We start from the raw sequence: 15,671 nt of genomic DNA, 5'->3' as shown, positions 1-15,671 counted from the left end.
GGGAAAAGGGGCGTTTGGCATCATGTCCACTTTATGACCTTACTCATTCTCTCAGCCACCGCAACCTCAGAGTCGCAGGCAGTTCAGGCTCCTGACCAGAAGAGGGCGATCACACTCAACACAAGCTGCGTTGTGTTTCTGCAAAGTTCCATCACTCTCTGATGTTTTTATACAGCATGTAGGGATGTTGTGGGATTTACTTGTTCAAGTCAGAATCTAGAGAATGACTTGTCAGTCACAGAGTCGGACGGAGAGCTCCGGAGATGTGGTGGAAAGGTATTTGTGGATGTGATGCTGAAGTCCCAGAGCCATACTTAAACTCTATTGTCTCTGAAGCACTCAGTATCTGTTTTGATGATGCTCATGAATCAGGGAGTATATACAGACTGAATGTTTGCTAAATATGAAACTTTTTTAGATGAATGTAAAGATACTCCTTTACAAGTCCATTACAGTTACAAGTATTTAAAATCATCCTTAAGTAACATTTCCAAAGCGAAACATACTAAAAAAAATAAATGTAAAAACATCTCTTCTGCAGAGAAATGGCAACTGATATATTATTACAAATTACATCATTGCATTGCTAATACAAGCAATCATTTATAAGTTGTAGCTGGTTGATGCAGAGGTAGTATTATTTTATCTACAGTAAAGTATTTGAGTCTAGGGGTTTTTGTTTGTTTGTAAATGTATTCTAAACATATAAAAAGAGAAAAAAAGAGAAATGATCATACAAACAAGAAATATTTGCAAAAAAATGAAAAGCATACAGCAAAAGAAATGCCTTGGTAATACCCATCCCTTCTCTGTGAGTTTTTAATTGATTATTATTTTTGAGGGATCCTGAGATGATAAATGAGATAGAAAAAATAAAAATCATTCATTTTTTTTGACAAACCAAAGATTTGTAATGCACATTTTGTCATGTTTGGACCTCTTTTGTTGAAATAATCTGGGAAGTCAGAAGCCAAAAAGGTTTAAAAGCACTAGTTTTATCTTTAACAATGTATTGTAGGGTATAGTTTACACTTATATTTCTTTGCATAGTGCAGTTAAAAGTGCAATATTCCCCATCCCTGAAATAGAAGTACAGTAGTAGGATAAAATAGAAATACTCAAGTAAAGTGCAACCTTTATGTAAAGTACATAATGTAGTTAAGTATACCATACCTCTGCTAATAAATACTACAGTGTTGGTGCAGAGAGCACAGAGAATGATTTTGGATGAAAATGTTTGAATGGGGAAAAAAGATGTTTCATAGCAGTGCAAAATAAAAATAAAAAGTACTGCAGTCCTTTAAAAAAAAAAAAAAAGGTTGAAACTATAATGGAGTCCTTCATGTCATCATTTCAGAGACTATCTCTCTGTCTTTACCCACTCAGGCTTCCCTCTATTTGCTTTCTGTAAAAGTCCAGTCTGCCAATATTTAACCATGAAAAAGCACTAAATGAAGATTTCATCCATTTTAATTTCAATATTTACTCAATTAACACATTTCCTGCGATGAAATAGTTCCAAAAAACAAATGAACTCCTCACTCTAAGACAAGGTGAGGATTTTTACATCCAGTATTTTCATGCACAGACCTCAGCTCTGCCATCCTGGAAACAGTAAAAACTGATTGCTAGATACAGTGTCAAAATGTCTCTGAGTTGTCTGCGTAGCCCTTGAGTTGCCAGATTTTTTCGACCAGTTGCCAGTTATTAGATTGGCAAGTCTGTGGGCGGACAGATTTAGATTAGAGACCGTGCAAAGGACATCATCCCCTCATCTGAGCAACGCTGTACAGAGAGGCAGTTTGTCAGAGCACAGCTCAGTCAGTCAGCCCTGAGCCCATCTGCTCCATAGGCTTACAGCACTGCCCTGGAAGACAGGGGGCAGCTCTGTGTGTGTGTGTTATTAGTGTGGAGTGTGTGTTACATGTAACAAGGGGAGGTGAATGCATACAGGCTGCTGGTGAGGAGGAAGGGACAGAAGGAAGGTTGGGGGTGGGGCTGTGGGGAGAAAGGTGTGGGGTTTGACGGCAGTGGAAATGAAAGCAATCTAAAGGGACTGAGGAGGTGTGAAAAAGACTAAATGTGTTGTAAACTGTGCATCAGGGCAAAGGCAGAGAAATATAAAGACAGAGACAGCAAGTGGGGAGAAATATTTCATGGAGGAGGAAAAGCAGGAGAGTAAATTCTTTGTTGCATATATGAAGAAAACAAGTTTTAGTTGAAAAGATGCAATCAGATGATTCTGGAGGAGGAGATGTGTGTCAGTAAGCAGAGTGTTCGATGCATGTGTTTATCCCAGAAAAGGTGTGAGGGTGTAAATGAGTGTGAATATGTGAGGCATATGCAGGATAATAATTGCCCATGACTGCCTAAAAGATTTGGATTTTTTGCTTAGCTTTCTTTTAAGTTATGAAGCCCCGTTCGAGCGAGAGGTAATTGAATAATTTGTCAGTCACTGAATGCCTCTGAGTGTTTGCGAGCGGAGACACACAAGCACTCACTTGTATGTATGTGTGTCACGTAATGAATAATAAATAGCGTATATGTGTGCACATGCATGCGCGTGTGTGAAGCAGGCTAACCTTGTCCTAATTACACTCTATCTATTCCATCAGTGCTGTGCTCTGGCCTATTTTCACAGCTATAAATTTACCACTCTCCCCTCTGTTGTGATAGATGACCCACTCATTTTAGCCCATCTCTGAAGACTGTGAGCCAGAAAGGAAGTCAGTAAAAGACAGTGGCACCACTTCACCGCTCATGATAGGCGATGGAACTTTCCATGACCTCAAAACTATTTCTGTGAGGGAAGTTAAACGGGTATAGAGTGATGTTGTTATCGTTTTTGTTTTTTTCCGGATGAGGAAAGCCTGTTATGAAAAAAAACAGTGAATACCGTTAGGAGTTGAAGGTGCCACATAGAGATCTCGGGAGTGTTTTGCATTTAAGTAAGCAGCTCTGCAGTGTATTTATGAATTTGTAGTCCTCATTATTATAAAATACTAACAGTGTTTAAACTTCAAGGCTGTGTATTTACAAGCATCTTTCATCTCTGAAGATGACTGCAGCATTGAATTGTTAGCACAGTTTTATAGTTGCTATTCTGTTGCTGTTCCTGACCTCTAATCTGCCTTCAGGGGAGCAAGTGACGAGACAAGAGGTCAATAAAATGTCATAATTTAATATGGCTCAGGTCTGGAAATACACAAATGCCAAAAAAACCCAGCTGATTTTCACTTACCATCTATGATATTTTGCCAGTAATCTCCACAATATTTACACATAAATAACATGCCCGTACTATAATAATAGCCAGAATTTCAGGAATCATTTAACAGGTGGTTTGGAGGTTTTTCCATGTTTCAACTTTGAGTGTTGAAGAAAAGAAATGAAAACACTGAAATCCAACTTACCAACAAGTCCTCAAACCTATACAATTACATAGGTTGTTTGTTCCTACCCTCTTATATTACCCACAGGAGTGATTCCTAAATTAGTGCCCCTACTAGTTAGCAGGAGATTAACACGTCCTCCTAGCTAGAGGTAACAATTGCAGTTTTGAACATGTTAACCATGTTTTGAAACGGTCACAGTTTGGTTAGGATTAGGCAACAAAACAACTTGGTTAGGTTTAGGAAATGCTGACTTTCAGTTTCACACATGGGGGGTGGGGGGTTTGCAGGTCTTTGATGTGATGTCAGTAATAACCAACAAAGTAATTGTCATGGTGCATGATTTGTGTAGTATTTTATTCTATTGTATTTTATTGTATTTTATCATACTTGAACACCGGACTGCTGTGACAACCGAATTTCCCTTCGGGGATGAATAAAGTAATCTATCTATCTATCTATCTATCTATCTATCTTGTATCTCAGTCTTTTTTATAATCCACAGTCAACAAACACAGATGTGCTTTCTGCAACGTAAATGTTTGCACCATGGTTTGGGTCCAAAACCAAGTCTGACTACAAATAAGCCGAGAACAATTCATCTGTACAAACTGGAGCTATTGTGGATTTGAAAACAAAACGAGGGAAAGTGAAAACATTTAATCCCAAAGCCATATTATGATGCAAAATGTAGCTTATTCTTTTGACCTTGACCTCTAATCTGTGTGGCAGCCATTATCACGGGCCATGTTCCAACATATATTATCCGCTCCCACCCCTTTGACCTTGTCGATGTCTCTTTCTGGATCCGCCGGCACGGTCGACCTGGAGGTGTGAAGGCAACTGTGTCTAAACACCACAGAGGGAATGAGTTCAAATTCATTTCGATGGACTGGTGAATATAATGCTATTCAACAGCCTCCTTCCTTCCTTTAAAGGAGCTTTTTAACATTCATAACCATTTCAAAAGCAGTACAACTTCAAAGGATAGATTTACATATTTTCATGTCTGTCTTTATACAAAACTCACATGCCCATATGTACACTGAAAGTAACAAGTCCTCCAACCCATGAGGCCACATGTGTTTGTTCCTACTCTCTAAAATGACCCACAGGAGCTTTTTTCTTAATTAATCACATTAAAAAAAGCTCCCGCATATTTTAATTTAATGGTTGCAGTTTTAAACACCTGGTTAATGTTGTGTTAATGTTGGGCAACAAAGCCACTTGGTTTTATTTTGGAAAACATACTTTGGTGTAAAATAACTTCTGCTGGATGTGAGATAGATATGGCAGTTATTTACGGAGGTGACATAGAACATGCTGTAACTGCACATAGACACTTCACACTACTGCACTACAATACTCTCTACTACTTACTCGACAGGAACACTGGTGTCCCACAGGCCCTAAGTAGATCTTGTAGTTTTTTACATTCCATAACCTCTCCCGTCTTGGCTTCCATCCTAATTATTACATAAACTGGAGGGTGCCGCCTTACAATAAATGTAAATCTGGGTCATGATAAGCTGTTGTACACCACTACTACTTGGTTAGATTTAGAAAAAGATTGTGGTTTGGGTCAAAATAAGTAAGGTTTTTATGTTTAACTTCAGTTTTTTTATGTATGTAAATGATGCAGTTACGTGCTTGATGTAGAACGTCTGTACTAAGTTAGGCTACAATAAGTCAAATGGACTTTTGGTTTCACACAGGACACAACTAGCAATCTCCTATTGCTAGGGGGGGGGGAGTCTTGCTGAAGGAGTTATTTTTCATTTGAATAATTTCTCCTTTTCATTCTTTCAAAAGTATCCCTTTATAGTGCGACTCCCATTTAAGAGATAGGGGACAAAATCCAAGACACATACATTTTAAAGTTCAGTTGAAGGTAATATGATTCTTCAGCAGTCTGAGATAGTCAAATCAAGTGGGTATCTTCCAAAGTTACTGTCTTCTGAGCACAAAATTCCCTCTCTGTGTTCCTCCACAGTATTTTCTTACTGAACTGGAGGAGAGATAGAGACACAAAGGGGGGATTTTTGCATTAAAAGACTGTAACTTTGGAAGATAACCAAGTGAATTGACATATTTAGACTCTTGAAATATCATATCAACTACAGCTGACTTTGGAATGCATTTCTGTGCAGAATGAGAAATGCTGATTTTCTCTTTTACCTTGGAGATGTTTAGAGAGGTTTGATTGATTTATGGCAACTAATAACTGTTCATGCACACATGGGTCTGTTTGTATAATATTGAGACTGAGTGAAACGTAATTGAATTGACAAAATGAGAATCTTTCTCAAGAATTAAATCTGCAAGAAGCAAGAGTCTGTGGGGCTGGTTCACCAATGAACCCAATTTTAACATGGTGAAAAGACACGGCCTCACACTTCTTTATTTGAGAATACATTTTTACATTTGGGAATGACACAGAGATGGGTGTCTCTCGCTGGGTAGAGCACAGAGTGAAGCACAGTGGGAGCAGAAGGTTGTGGGCTGCAGCTGTGGCCTCCATCTCTAGATTCAGGGCAAATCACAAGGACTAATGCAAACAGACGTAGAGATGTGCACATATGCATGCGAACACACACGCACTTATGTATTTTTATGAATGCACTGACACCATTCAAGAATGCAATACACTCATATAGAGACACACACCATAGTAAGGATCCACTTCAAGGCTAAAAGATCCTGACATTATCTATTATACTGAAGGCACCACAAGATGTAAAACTTTACCCATAAACCTCAGCTGTTCTTTGATATCAAACTATCACGTCAAATTAGAGCTGTCTCTCTTTAGTTATATGCTATGGTTAAACAACATAGATAATATCAATGTGCATTGGTATTTGAAGTTCAGAGCAGAATTCAGTCTTTCATGTCTTGCAAAAACTGACGTTGACCCCCAGAGTACAAAATGAAGTTAAATGAAGTGGTATGCAGAGGTTTGATGTGTTTTTTTATGTTGAGTAAACTTTAGTCGGACCTGAAAGCTTTAATAAGAGCTCTCAAATATTCCTCAGCTTCAGCTCAGAGATGTCCTGTGTTGTCTGTGACTTGCTGCATTGCATGTGTATGAGCAGTCACCCACAGCCTGTTATGAACAACCACAGCACAGCTATAAATCCCAGCAGGATAAGCCTTAAACCTCACCCACTTCGAAATGCCCTTGGCCTGACACACAATGGCTGGTTCAGTCAAACACATCCACACAGCCTCGACCTCCCCCCCACAGAGAAAGCAGCGGCATCGCAATGAGACTTCCTGCGGTGAAAGGAAAAGGTGAAAAGTCACTTCCTGTCAATATGGAAGGGGGGATCTTGTGATGGGGGAGAGAGGAATGGGGGGACAAAGTGATGCCAAGTGGGTCAACCCTGCATTCATGCCTCACAATCCCCCACATGACGTCACAATAATACCCTAATGGCCGTCTGTCAACCAGTCAACAGCACAAGGATGAGCCGCTGCCATGACAACGGTCATAAAGCCAGCAGGACAGGCAGAGGTGGTACGTATATACGGCTTTATATCAAACAGAGCACTGACATTTAGGAGATGTGAGCTACAGCTCTCAGCTGTGGACCAAAGTCACATGGATGTATCAGACAATGTCACTGCCCACCGCGCAGCATACTGCTAGTTCACATGGATTGATCACAGTCTGTGGTCCAGCAGCATTATTTCATGAGTATTCACAAAACTTCCCAGACACCATGAAATATTTTGATTTGTGTCATTTGGTTCAGTGTCTTTTATGATGTGATGTCAAACCTGTAAAATCTATGCTCACACTATCATTTGACATGAAATGAGCTATGGAGTTACTTGTAGATCGCTTCCTGTGAATGCTTTATCATATTTTAATGTTCGTGTCAAATAAAACACTTGACTGTTAAATCTGACTTGTAGAACCGTTGGTTGTAAAGATACAAATATTGTTGATCATCTTCACAAGTTTTTCCCCCTCTTTATCTCTCCATTCACATTCTTTGCATGATGTCGTGAATTGTGAATTTGACTCACGGCTGACATTTACCTAGCTCAACAATATTTAGATTTCCAACAACATTGTAACTAAAGGGGACACATTATGCTAATTTTCAGATTCATGCTTATATTTTGGTTTGGTTTGGTTTTTGACATACTGATTTGGTGTACGTCTGAATATACATGCTCCATTTTACCACCTGTCTCTTTAAAAGCCCATTTCCTGAAAAAGCCTAGTCTGCTCTGATTGGCCAGTGTTTCCTGGTCTTCTGCATCTATGCTCTCAGAGTCTATGCGCCGTCATTGCAGCCGGGGAATGGCTCTAAATGACTCTGCAGCAGCACTTTGTACCTATAGTCGAGGAGGGTAAGAAAAGCAGTCAACTGGCGTCATATAGTTGGGGTACAACACATATGCAGTGTAACTTGAGGGTTACAGCAGGAAGTGTTATAAAGGGAAATAAAGGGATCACTATTTTCACTCAGGTGCTCTTTGGGTGTGCTTGGCCTGACAGAACCAAGGTGTTCTATGATTGTGGGCCCCTCATGAGCCTTTTGGCAAGTGCAAACCAGATTTAACTGCTCCAGCGTTGTACCCAAGTGATATAACACCATTTGACCCCTTGACTTTCTTTTTTTTAACCTCCTTGTATACAGTAGAGTTGTGACATCACAACCTTAGGAATGTCCTGAAAGTATCTTTAAATGCACAGTTTCTTAATATTGCTGTGTGCATTTCTAGACCTGCATTATCACCCAAAAACACATGGAAATATCATATTTTTACAATATGGGACAGCTATAAATAATGAAATAAAGGCCTTATTGTTCTGCTGTGTTGTTCCAATGTGTGATTTATAAATTAGAGGCTGCTCAGTGCTCACTAGATTATAAGTCTGCTTAATCAGCCAGCTCCCATGAGGTTTTATTCCCACTGAGATTTTAGTATCACCATTGAAACTCATTACCTTGTTAAACTGCCTTGGAAGCAGGTAATGTGGATTTTCTTTGCTGATAAGACTTCTGAGTCAGAGGGAATGTTGACCTTGACATAGTAACACAGAGTAACATTAATTGTCTCTTTTTTTGCATGTTCTATTCACAGTGTGAGTGGGCTGCGCGTGTCATCCTGGTATATTAGAACATATCCATTTAAAAAATGTTTTCTCTGCTGTGACTCATCTGAAAATACACAGATTTCAGTGGTAACAGCACAAATCCTCTCTGTGGAAAACCAGCGATTCATCTTTGCTTTTTAGGCATCATAAATTACAAAAGGTAGATACATGAAAATGTTTGTGTACACCAAATTAAAGGCAGCAGTAAATGGGATGAAGTAATTTAGTATTTTTCAGAAAGGATACCCAGTTAGTGTTCCATGTGTAGGACAGTAAGAGCACTTGTGTGCTGTCCTCGTCAGACTAAAAAGTGTTTGCACGCCTGCCTCTTAGTGTCTGCACACATAAGAGGCTTTTTAATAGCACAGGGTGAGCACTTTATAATGTAAGTGTGTAAAAAGACAAGAGAGGAGGGAAGGAGAGAAGAGACAAAATAAGTTGTTCACTGTGATTCAGGGAAATTGCCACATTCTCCCTCTCTTTGTGTAGACAGCTAGGAGAGAGCGATGCATCAATCACAGCTGTCCTTTGCAGCACTGCTCTGCTACCTACATTCTCATTCACAGAGTGCGCTCAGCTTTGATCATAGTGTTTCAATGTTGTGGTCTTATTCTTTCTGTGTTTCCACACCAAAGCTATCATTGATCTCATTTTCACTGGCAAGTGCTACACATTTCACTTTGAGAAAAAGGAAGAGCACAATTAATCCGCCATGGAGAAAGTTACACGATTAATTTGTTATCAAGCCACGGTGCACCTTTTGTGCACGGTTACTGTACAAAAGCTGGTGTCAAATGCATCCCCCAGATCCAATTCTCACACCTCTGGCATGGCCTATTGTGGGTGTGATGTCAGCTACACCCTCTCATCCTCCACCCAAGGGAGAGTACCATCAGGGGCCTCATGGGAAGGATTGTGAGGAGCCCAGTGATTGGAGCTTCCTGTTATCTCCTAACAGCAGCAACACGGCTGGCAGGACCCCTGCCTCTGCAGAAAACTGGCAATATGTGTGCACATGTGTGAGTCCACTGAGGTGCCTGTGTGTGTGAATGTCAAGAGCTATATTTGTATGCAAATGCATGTCTCATAGTGTGTGTATACATGTGATATAGGAGGTGTGCATGCAAATATTTGAGAGAAACTACAAAGACAGAACAGTGTGTGTGTGTGTGTTTGTGTGTGTGTGTGTGTGTGTGTGTGTGTGTGTGTGTGTGTGTGTGTGTGTGTGAAGGAATGAAGGACAGTGGCATGACATTGAATATGTGGCTCGCATGTGAGAAGTGGTCATGTTTTTTGTGAATAATCCTTAAATTGAATCTGGTGCAGTGACATGAATACCATTTCACATTTCCATTAAAATGACAGAATGGGGAAGAAGCCATATATAATTATATATATAACTTCCAAGCCACTTTTTAAGAGGCAGATCCACATGTTTATGGCTAGGATTTGTGCAGCTCGTGCATAATAGACAACACAATCCTGCAGACACAATGTTCAATGATCTGTAAAATATTACAAGCATGTTTTCCCTACTTCCTCATTGTAATTACAGTGTTGTTATGTATAGTTATACCAGACCAGAAGTAAAGATCTGCATCTTCTCAAGTAATTTCTGTGTGTATTGGAGTGCTATAAATCTTAATTTCTTGAAATAAGTATTGGAAGATGTGTCCTATACTGCAGGATTTTTCTTTGACATCTTTGTTTTACGAAAGCGTAAGAGACCATATTTGGACTGGGGAGGAGTGAGGGTTGGATCTCTGGGTGGATTTGCCTGAGAACTGAGGACATTGCAGCATGTTAGCAACCTGTCAGTAATAATATAGCCACGCCCCAAACATACACTGCTTTATCATCTATGTTCCTCTAAATGGGGCCATTATTTACACAATTACCATCATATTGTATTGAAGAAATTTTGAAACTAGCAATTGAGACCATAATCTTGCCACAAGAATTTTTCTGAGGTAATAAATTAAGTGAGAAGTAGTCTAATGTTTTATTTAGATAGGACTTCTTTTGCAACTGACGGTGTCGACCCCTGCTGGACTTTTTAAAAGATGCTGGCTTAAGACACTGCTGCATTTCCTTCACTGCTCAGGCCGGGAGGTTGCTGCCTGATCTGGACAAGCTAACACATGACATGGCACAGCATGGTATGAGGGAGAGAATTTATATGTACCTCTACCAAGGAGGTTATGCGTTCAGTTTTTTTGTTTGTTGGTTTGTCAGCGGGATTATGGAAGAACTAAATGGTAATGGTAAATGGACCTGCACTTATATAGCGATTTTCTAGTCGCTTTGCAACCACTCAAAGCACTTTACACTACAGACTGCGCTCATTCACCCTTTCACACACACATTCATACTGGTGGCAGAGGCTACCCTAAACGGTGCCACCTGCCACCATTGGGAATTCATTCACACACCGATGAACACAGCACATCGGGAGCAATTTGGGGTTCAGTATCTTGCTAAAGGATACTTCGACATGTAGGCTGCGATGGTCAGGGATCGAACCACCAACCCTTCGGTTGGGGGGCAACCAACTCTCCCAACTGAGCCACAACTGGCCCACTTTTCATGACACTTACATGGAAGGGTGTATGGACCAGGGAGGACCCATTTCCATCAAATTGGGAATGGGTCCGAATCACGGATGGATACAATTATTTTTTTCCACTTTCATAAATTTTGCATGGGCATGATCTTTTCAGAGGTCTGCGCTCTCCAAGTCCCTGTCTGATTTAATTTGCTTAAGAAATAATTGTATCTGGATAATTGTATGTAAGAGTCCTTGTCTCATACTCAATACATATATTGGACTTCTACGCCCGCCCCCCTCGACCTTGCTGTTACTGTTGTGCATGTCAATATTTTTCTAATGTATTGTAATGTGCCTTGCCGATTGCCCTGGGGGAAAATAAAGTTGACACATTTACCAGATGGACAGAAAATTTGACGGCATAGTTGGTGTGTGTCTGCTAGTTGTGTAAATAGTAAAGTGTTTGGTAAGACACTTACCATATCAAATATATAAGGCGATATTTTGTAAAGGATGCGAATGCATTATAAAACCCCTGTGAACTTGCTCCTAAGATCTCACAATCTAATCCGCAGTGATTCTCTGAAAGCTGCAGCGTCTTATCTTTGCTGTAAGCAGCACTGGCTGACTACACTGCTCCGAGAGCTGCTTGAAAGCTACAGCACCAGATTCCAGGTGTACAGAGAGCTGGTCCTACTGGGTTTTAAATGCAAGCTTCTGGAAAGTCTCACACCCTCATCCATTATTGATAACGCCTTAAGCCTTCCTTGTGCTGGGGATGACAAACTAAAACCTGAAGTGGCAACTCTGTTGCATAATTCTGAAGGAAAGGGTTGTGTTTGAAATTTGAATTTCACTAGCTTGTCCTGCAATGAGTCATCCTTTGATGTCCCATCAGTGTGTTTGAGGGGAATAGCAATTAGCTTCTAATAAATGGAGTAAGTGGTGAATCCTGTCCCTGATGGTTAGCGAGGAGCAGGGAGTTAAAGGTTAGGGGTCCAAGGCTGCGGCTGTGTGCGTGCTGGAGTGTTTGTGTACTCAATATTAACTTTCAGTGGGTTTAATTAATTTAAAAGCAACATTACCAGTGGAGTGCTGAGGTCAGGCAAAGGACTTACATTGGCAGCTCATTTCTCAGAAGCCTCGATCTGAGTAGGAGGAGGTTTTCCTGAAAGAGAGATGAGGAAAACTGTGTCAGCGTTTGGGTGTTACGTACCCATACAAACGAGTCAGGCTTTACTTGTTAACCTACAAGAAAACCTGAGCACCTTTTGCAACACACACACACAGACACACACACACACACACACACACACACACACACACACACAGAGCTAAGGATGGGGCTTTGCCATGCAGCATTGCGAATCAGGTTAAAATGATCTGATTGAGAACTAGTGCTCGAGGGCAATTCGTGTTCAGGCTCAGGCCAGCAAAGTATCAGCAAGCAGCTCCACCTTGTTGTCTACTTTACTCCTCTCTGCCCTACTTTCTCTCTCTCTTCCTCCTCTCACACACCTTGGAGGGTAGTACAAAGGCACCGACTCGCTTTAGCACATTTCAATCATGACAGTCTCCAACTCATCCATATTCCAGTCACTTTTATAACACCTGCAGTGTTACAGAAGCTATTACAATGTTGGATCAGGGCTCTTCTCTGCAAACAGTCGTACACTCACCATGTGTCCTGTCTGATAACGCCACTGAAGAGTTAGACCGGTGCTCGGACACAAGGTGTGTGTGCTTGAGTTACAATTATTTTTCGATGCCTGTTTTAAGTGAACATCATAGCCCTCTTACACTGTTTTCTTTTTTATCAAAAAGGCTTTCAAGCTTCTCAACACCAACTACAAAAGACCCATACTCTGACAAGTGCGAGCTTAAATCTATGACCGGAAGACTCTCTGAGGTCATACATCAAACTGCATCCCAATGCTCTCATTTTGCATTATGGATTCTTCCTTAAAAATTCAGTAAGAAGTCACCTTTGTTCATCAGACTCACGAGCACTCACATATACGGTGTGTAGAAAGGTGTAACCTTGATGTTAATATTCAAACGCTGCTATGTTCAGTATTTTATGCCACTGTTTTATTCCTTTACACAAATCCAACTCACAGCATGAATACTGTTGGGTATTCTCTTTGATATTTTGGACATTTATTTGTTGGTAGCCTTTGATGGTGCAAAGATACTCAAGAGAGTAGATGACATGTAAACAACACACATATTCGATCCACATATGAATATGTTCCTGATTTTAAATGCCTCAAAGATAAACATCCAGAAGGTATGGGGTGTTTCTAATTTTACACACAGATTTTTATCAGTTTTATCAATTCTCCACTGATCCATCATTACCCATAGTGTGCCAATTAAATTGCACCTTTCAATGTTAGTAGAACAAAGTGCTTAACAAGTTTCAGTGTATTGCTTCAACATGTGGACGGGAGGAGCCGGATATCAAACCACAAATAGCTGTGATTAATGGACGACCTCTAACAGCCGCCTCCACAGCTGTCCAATCAAACCTTTTTCTGGATCAAGATGAAGAGACTCACGTTGTTTAAATATGCTGGATATTTGGTTGTTAAGTCAATAGAACTTGTTTGTGCATCAATTGCTTCAACCTAAACCACTAAATAGGTTGTTTCTTCATGTCTTCCTGAAATCACCCATATGAGTGTATTTGCGATGTTAACTTAAATAAAAATAATTTGTGTATCTGCTGTGTGATTAGAATCTATTCCAAAATTTAATCAGTTCTTCCATGGCCCATGCTACACAATTTCACCAAGATTCATGAAAATCAGGCCAAGCGAAACCTCCAGGGCTAAAAAGTGAAGCCCAGAAAGTGCCAGAAACTGCAATTCTTCGACTGACCACTTGAGGCTGGCTCCAAAATTGAGTCAATCTGCATAGACTCCAGTGTTAAAATGCCAAACTTTACAGCAGAATTAAACATGTTTACAGCCTGGTCTAAAAAACGCTTTTGATCCACATAGATAATTAACAGCAGAGCTGGAGTTAGGAGGAGTCAGGCAATGCAAGATGGTGATGACCAGAGCCGTGGGAGCCACCCACTTTGAGCTTCATTTTGGCTCTTCAGAAACCAACGGGTGATTTAAGATTAAGTAGATTTAAGTACGTATATACAAAGTCAACTTTTTGAGTTTAGTAAAGTTGGGAAGATATTCACAGTGTCTTAAAATGAGCAATAACCACAGTATTTAAGGGTGTAGTAGCTTTTATTCTTTATTCTGCTTTTATGTAATCTATGTGAATATTTTAGATATATATTAGACATATTGAGGAAAATCAGCTTGTAGCTCGCAGCTTTATTTACCAAACTCAAAAAGTTGACTTTATTCTCGACATTTCGACTTTTTTCTCAACATTGTATTTCAACTTTATTCTTGTCATTTCGTCATTTTTCTCGAAGTGCATATTGAGTTGTTGTTTTTTTTTACCTCCTCTTGTTATTTTTTTTCTCCCTGGCTCTAATCCTCTTCCGTAGAACTGCAGTGTTGAAGGGCCTCCAAGAAGTTGGACACAATTTAAAAGAGCATCCTTTTGTATTTTTATTGCAGGTGTGCACACATAGTCTGTGATACACATTTCTCCATGATGAAACCAGCTAGCCATGTTGCTGTTACCCAAATGTGTTGGCTCTTCTATGGCTAATAACATATTAACAGTGCCTCTGGACTGTTCATCCCAGGTAACAGGTTATGAATTAATAAAAAGAGCGACCATTAAGGCAAAAGGAAGAAGGAAAGAAAAAAGTCAAAACTGACTGACCAGACTGACTTAGAAATTGTCAAATATCCATGAAGCTAAAATGAAACCAGGAGACAGTGATAGCTTTAAAATGTTAAGCGGTCCCCCTGGTTGGCTTTAATAACATGATACTGCAGAATGAACCGGCTGCCCTTCAGCCAGCTTAAGAGGTGCTGGCAGTGCAAAATGTCATGTTCCTTAGCCTGACCATTCAGAATGGCCTCGGCGCACCTCCCTGCCCCGGACGTCCACAACCATTATAAAATTTGTAAAAAACAGTTTCACCACCGTGGTAAAGCTTTGATTTTTCCGGGACAGAATCAACAAACACAAAACTCCAAAGTGCTGTGACCTTTTGCAATAAAATGTCAAGAAAAACTGCACACAGTCACACGTACACACACCTCTTAACAGTGTTAAAGGTCATCTCATATTGGCTTCAAGAAGGAGAATGACAAGAACAAGAACACAATCCAACATTACCTTTTAGTTCTTATGAATATGGACCACATTAATTGAACACTGAGAATAAAGGTTTTTAAAAGAAGTGTATAAGATAGAAATAGTGAAAGTTAATGGTTAAGCTGATTCTTCCTCACTTCTCCCAGCCGAAGGAAGCCATTAGGATTCCTAACACTTCCTGGGAGAACAGAAGCTCACGCATTTTTAAGCTCATTCACGAAGCACAAATTGATGACAAATGAAGGGCACTTTATGGAGTTTGGAATTGGGAATGGGAATCATGCCAAACCCCTCTTGTCTCACTTCATCTCCCCCCGCAGATTCGAAGGACTAATGTCAAACTGCACTTCGCGGCACTGGGTTTGTTGGGGCA

At 40.2% G+C, this 15,671-nt stretch overlaps 1 protein-coding gene across 1 annotated transcript in view; it reads right to left on the bottom strand.

Annotated features, from left to right (window-relative positions):
* The window catches only part of dlgap4b (discs, large (Drosophila) homolog-associated protein 4b), a 147,741-nt gene that overhangs the window by 35,757 nt on the left and 96,313 nt on the right, over positions 1-15,671 (bottom strand). Inside the window, exon 3 of the mRNA XM_059328437.1 lies at positions 12,175-12,224. The gene's annotated coding sequence lies outside the window, so the exon portion shown is untranslated. The remainder of the gene's footprint in view (positions 1-12,174; positions 12,225-15,671) is intronic.

This window comes from Centropristis striata, chromosome 3 (assembly GCF_030273125.1).
Source record: "Centropristis striata isolate RG_2023a ecotype Rhode Island chromosome 3, C.striata_1.0, whole genome shotgun sequence".
Taxonomy (NCBI): Eukaryota; Metazoa; Chordata; class Actinopteri; order Perciformes; family Serranidae; genus Centropristis; species Centropristis striata.
The sequence above is the reverse complement of the archived record's forward strand: the minus strand, read 5'-3'. Positions and strand labels throughout refer to the sequence as shown.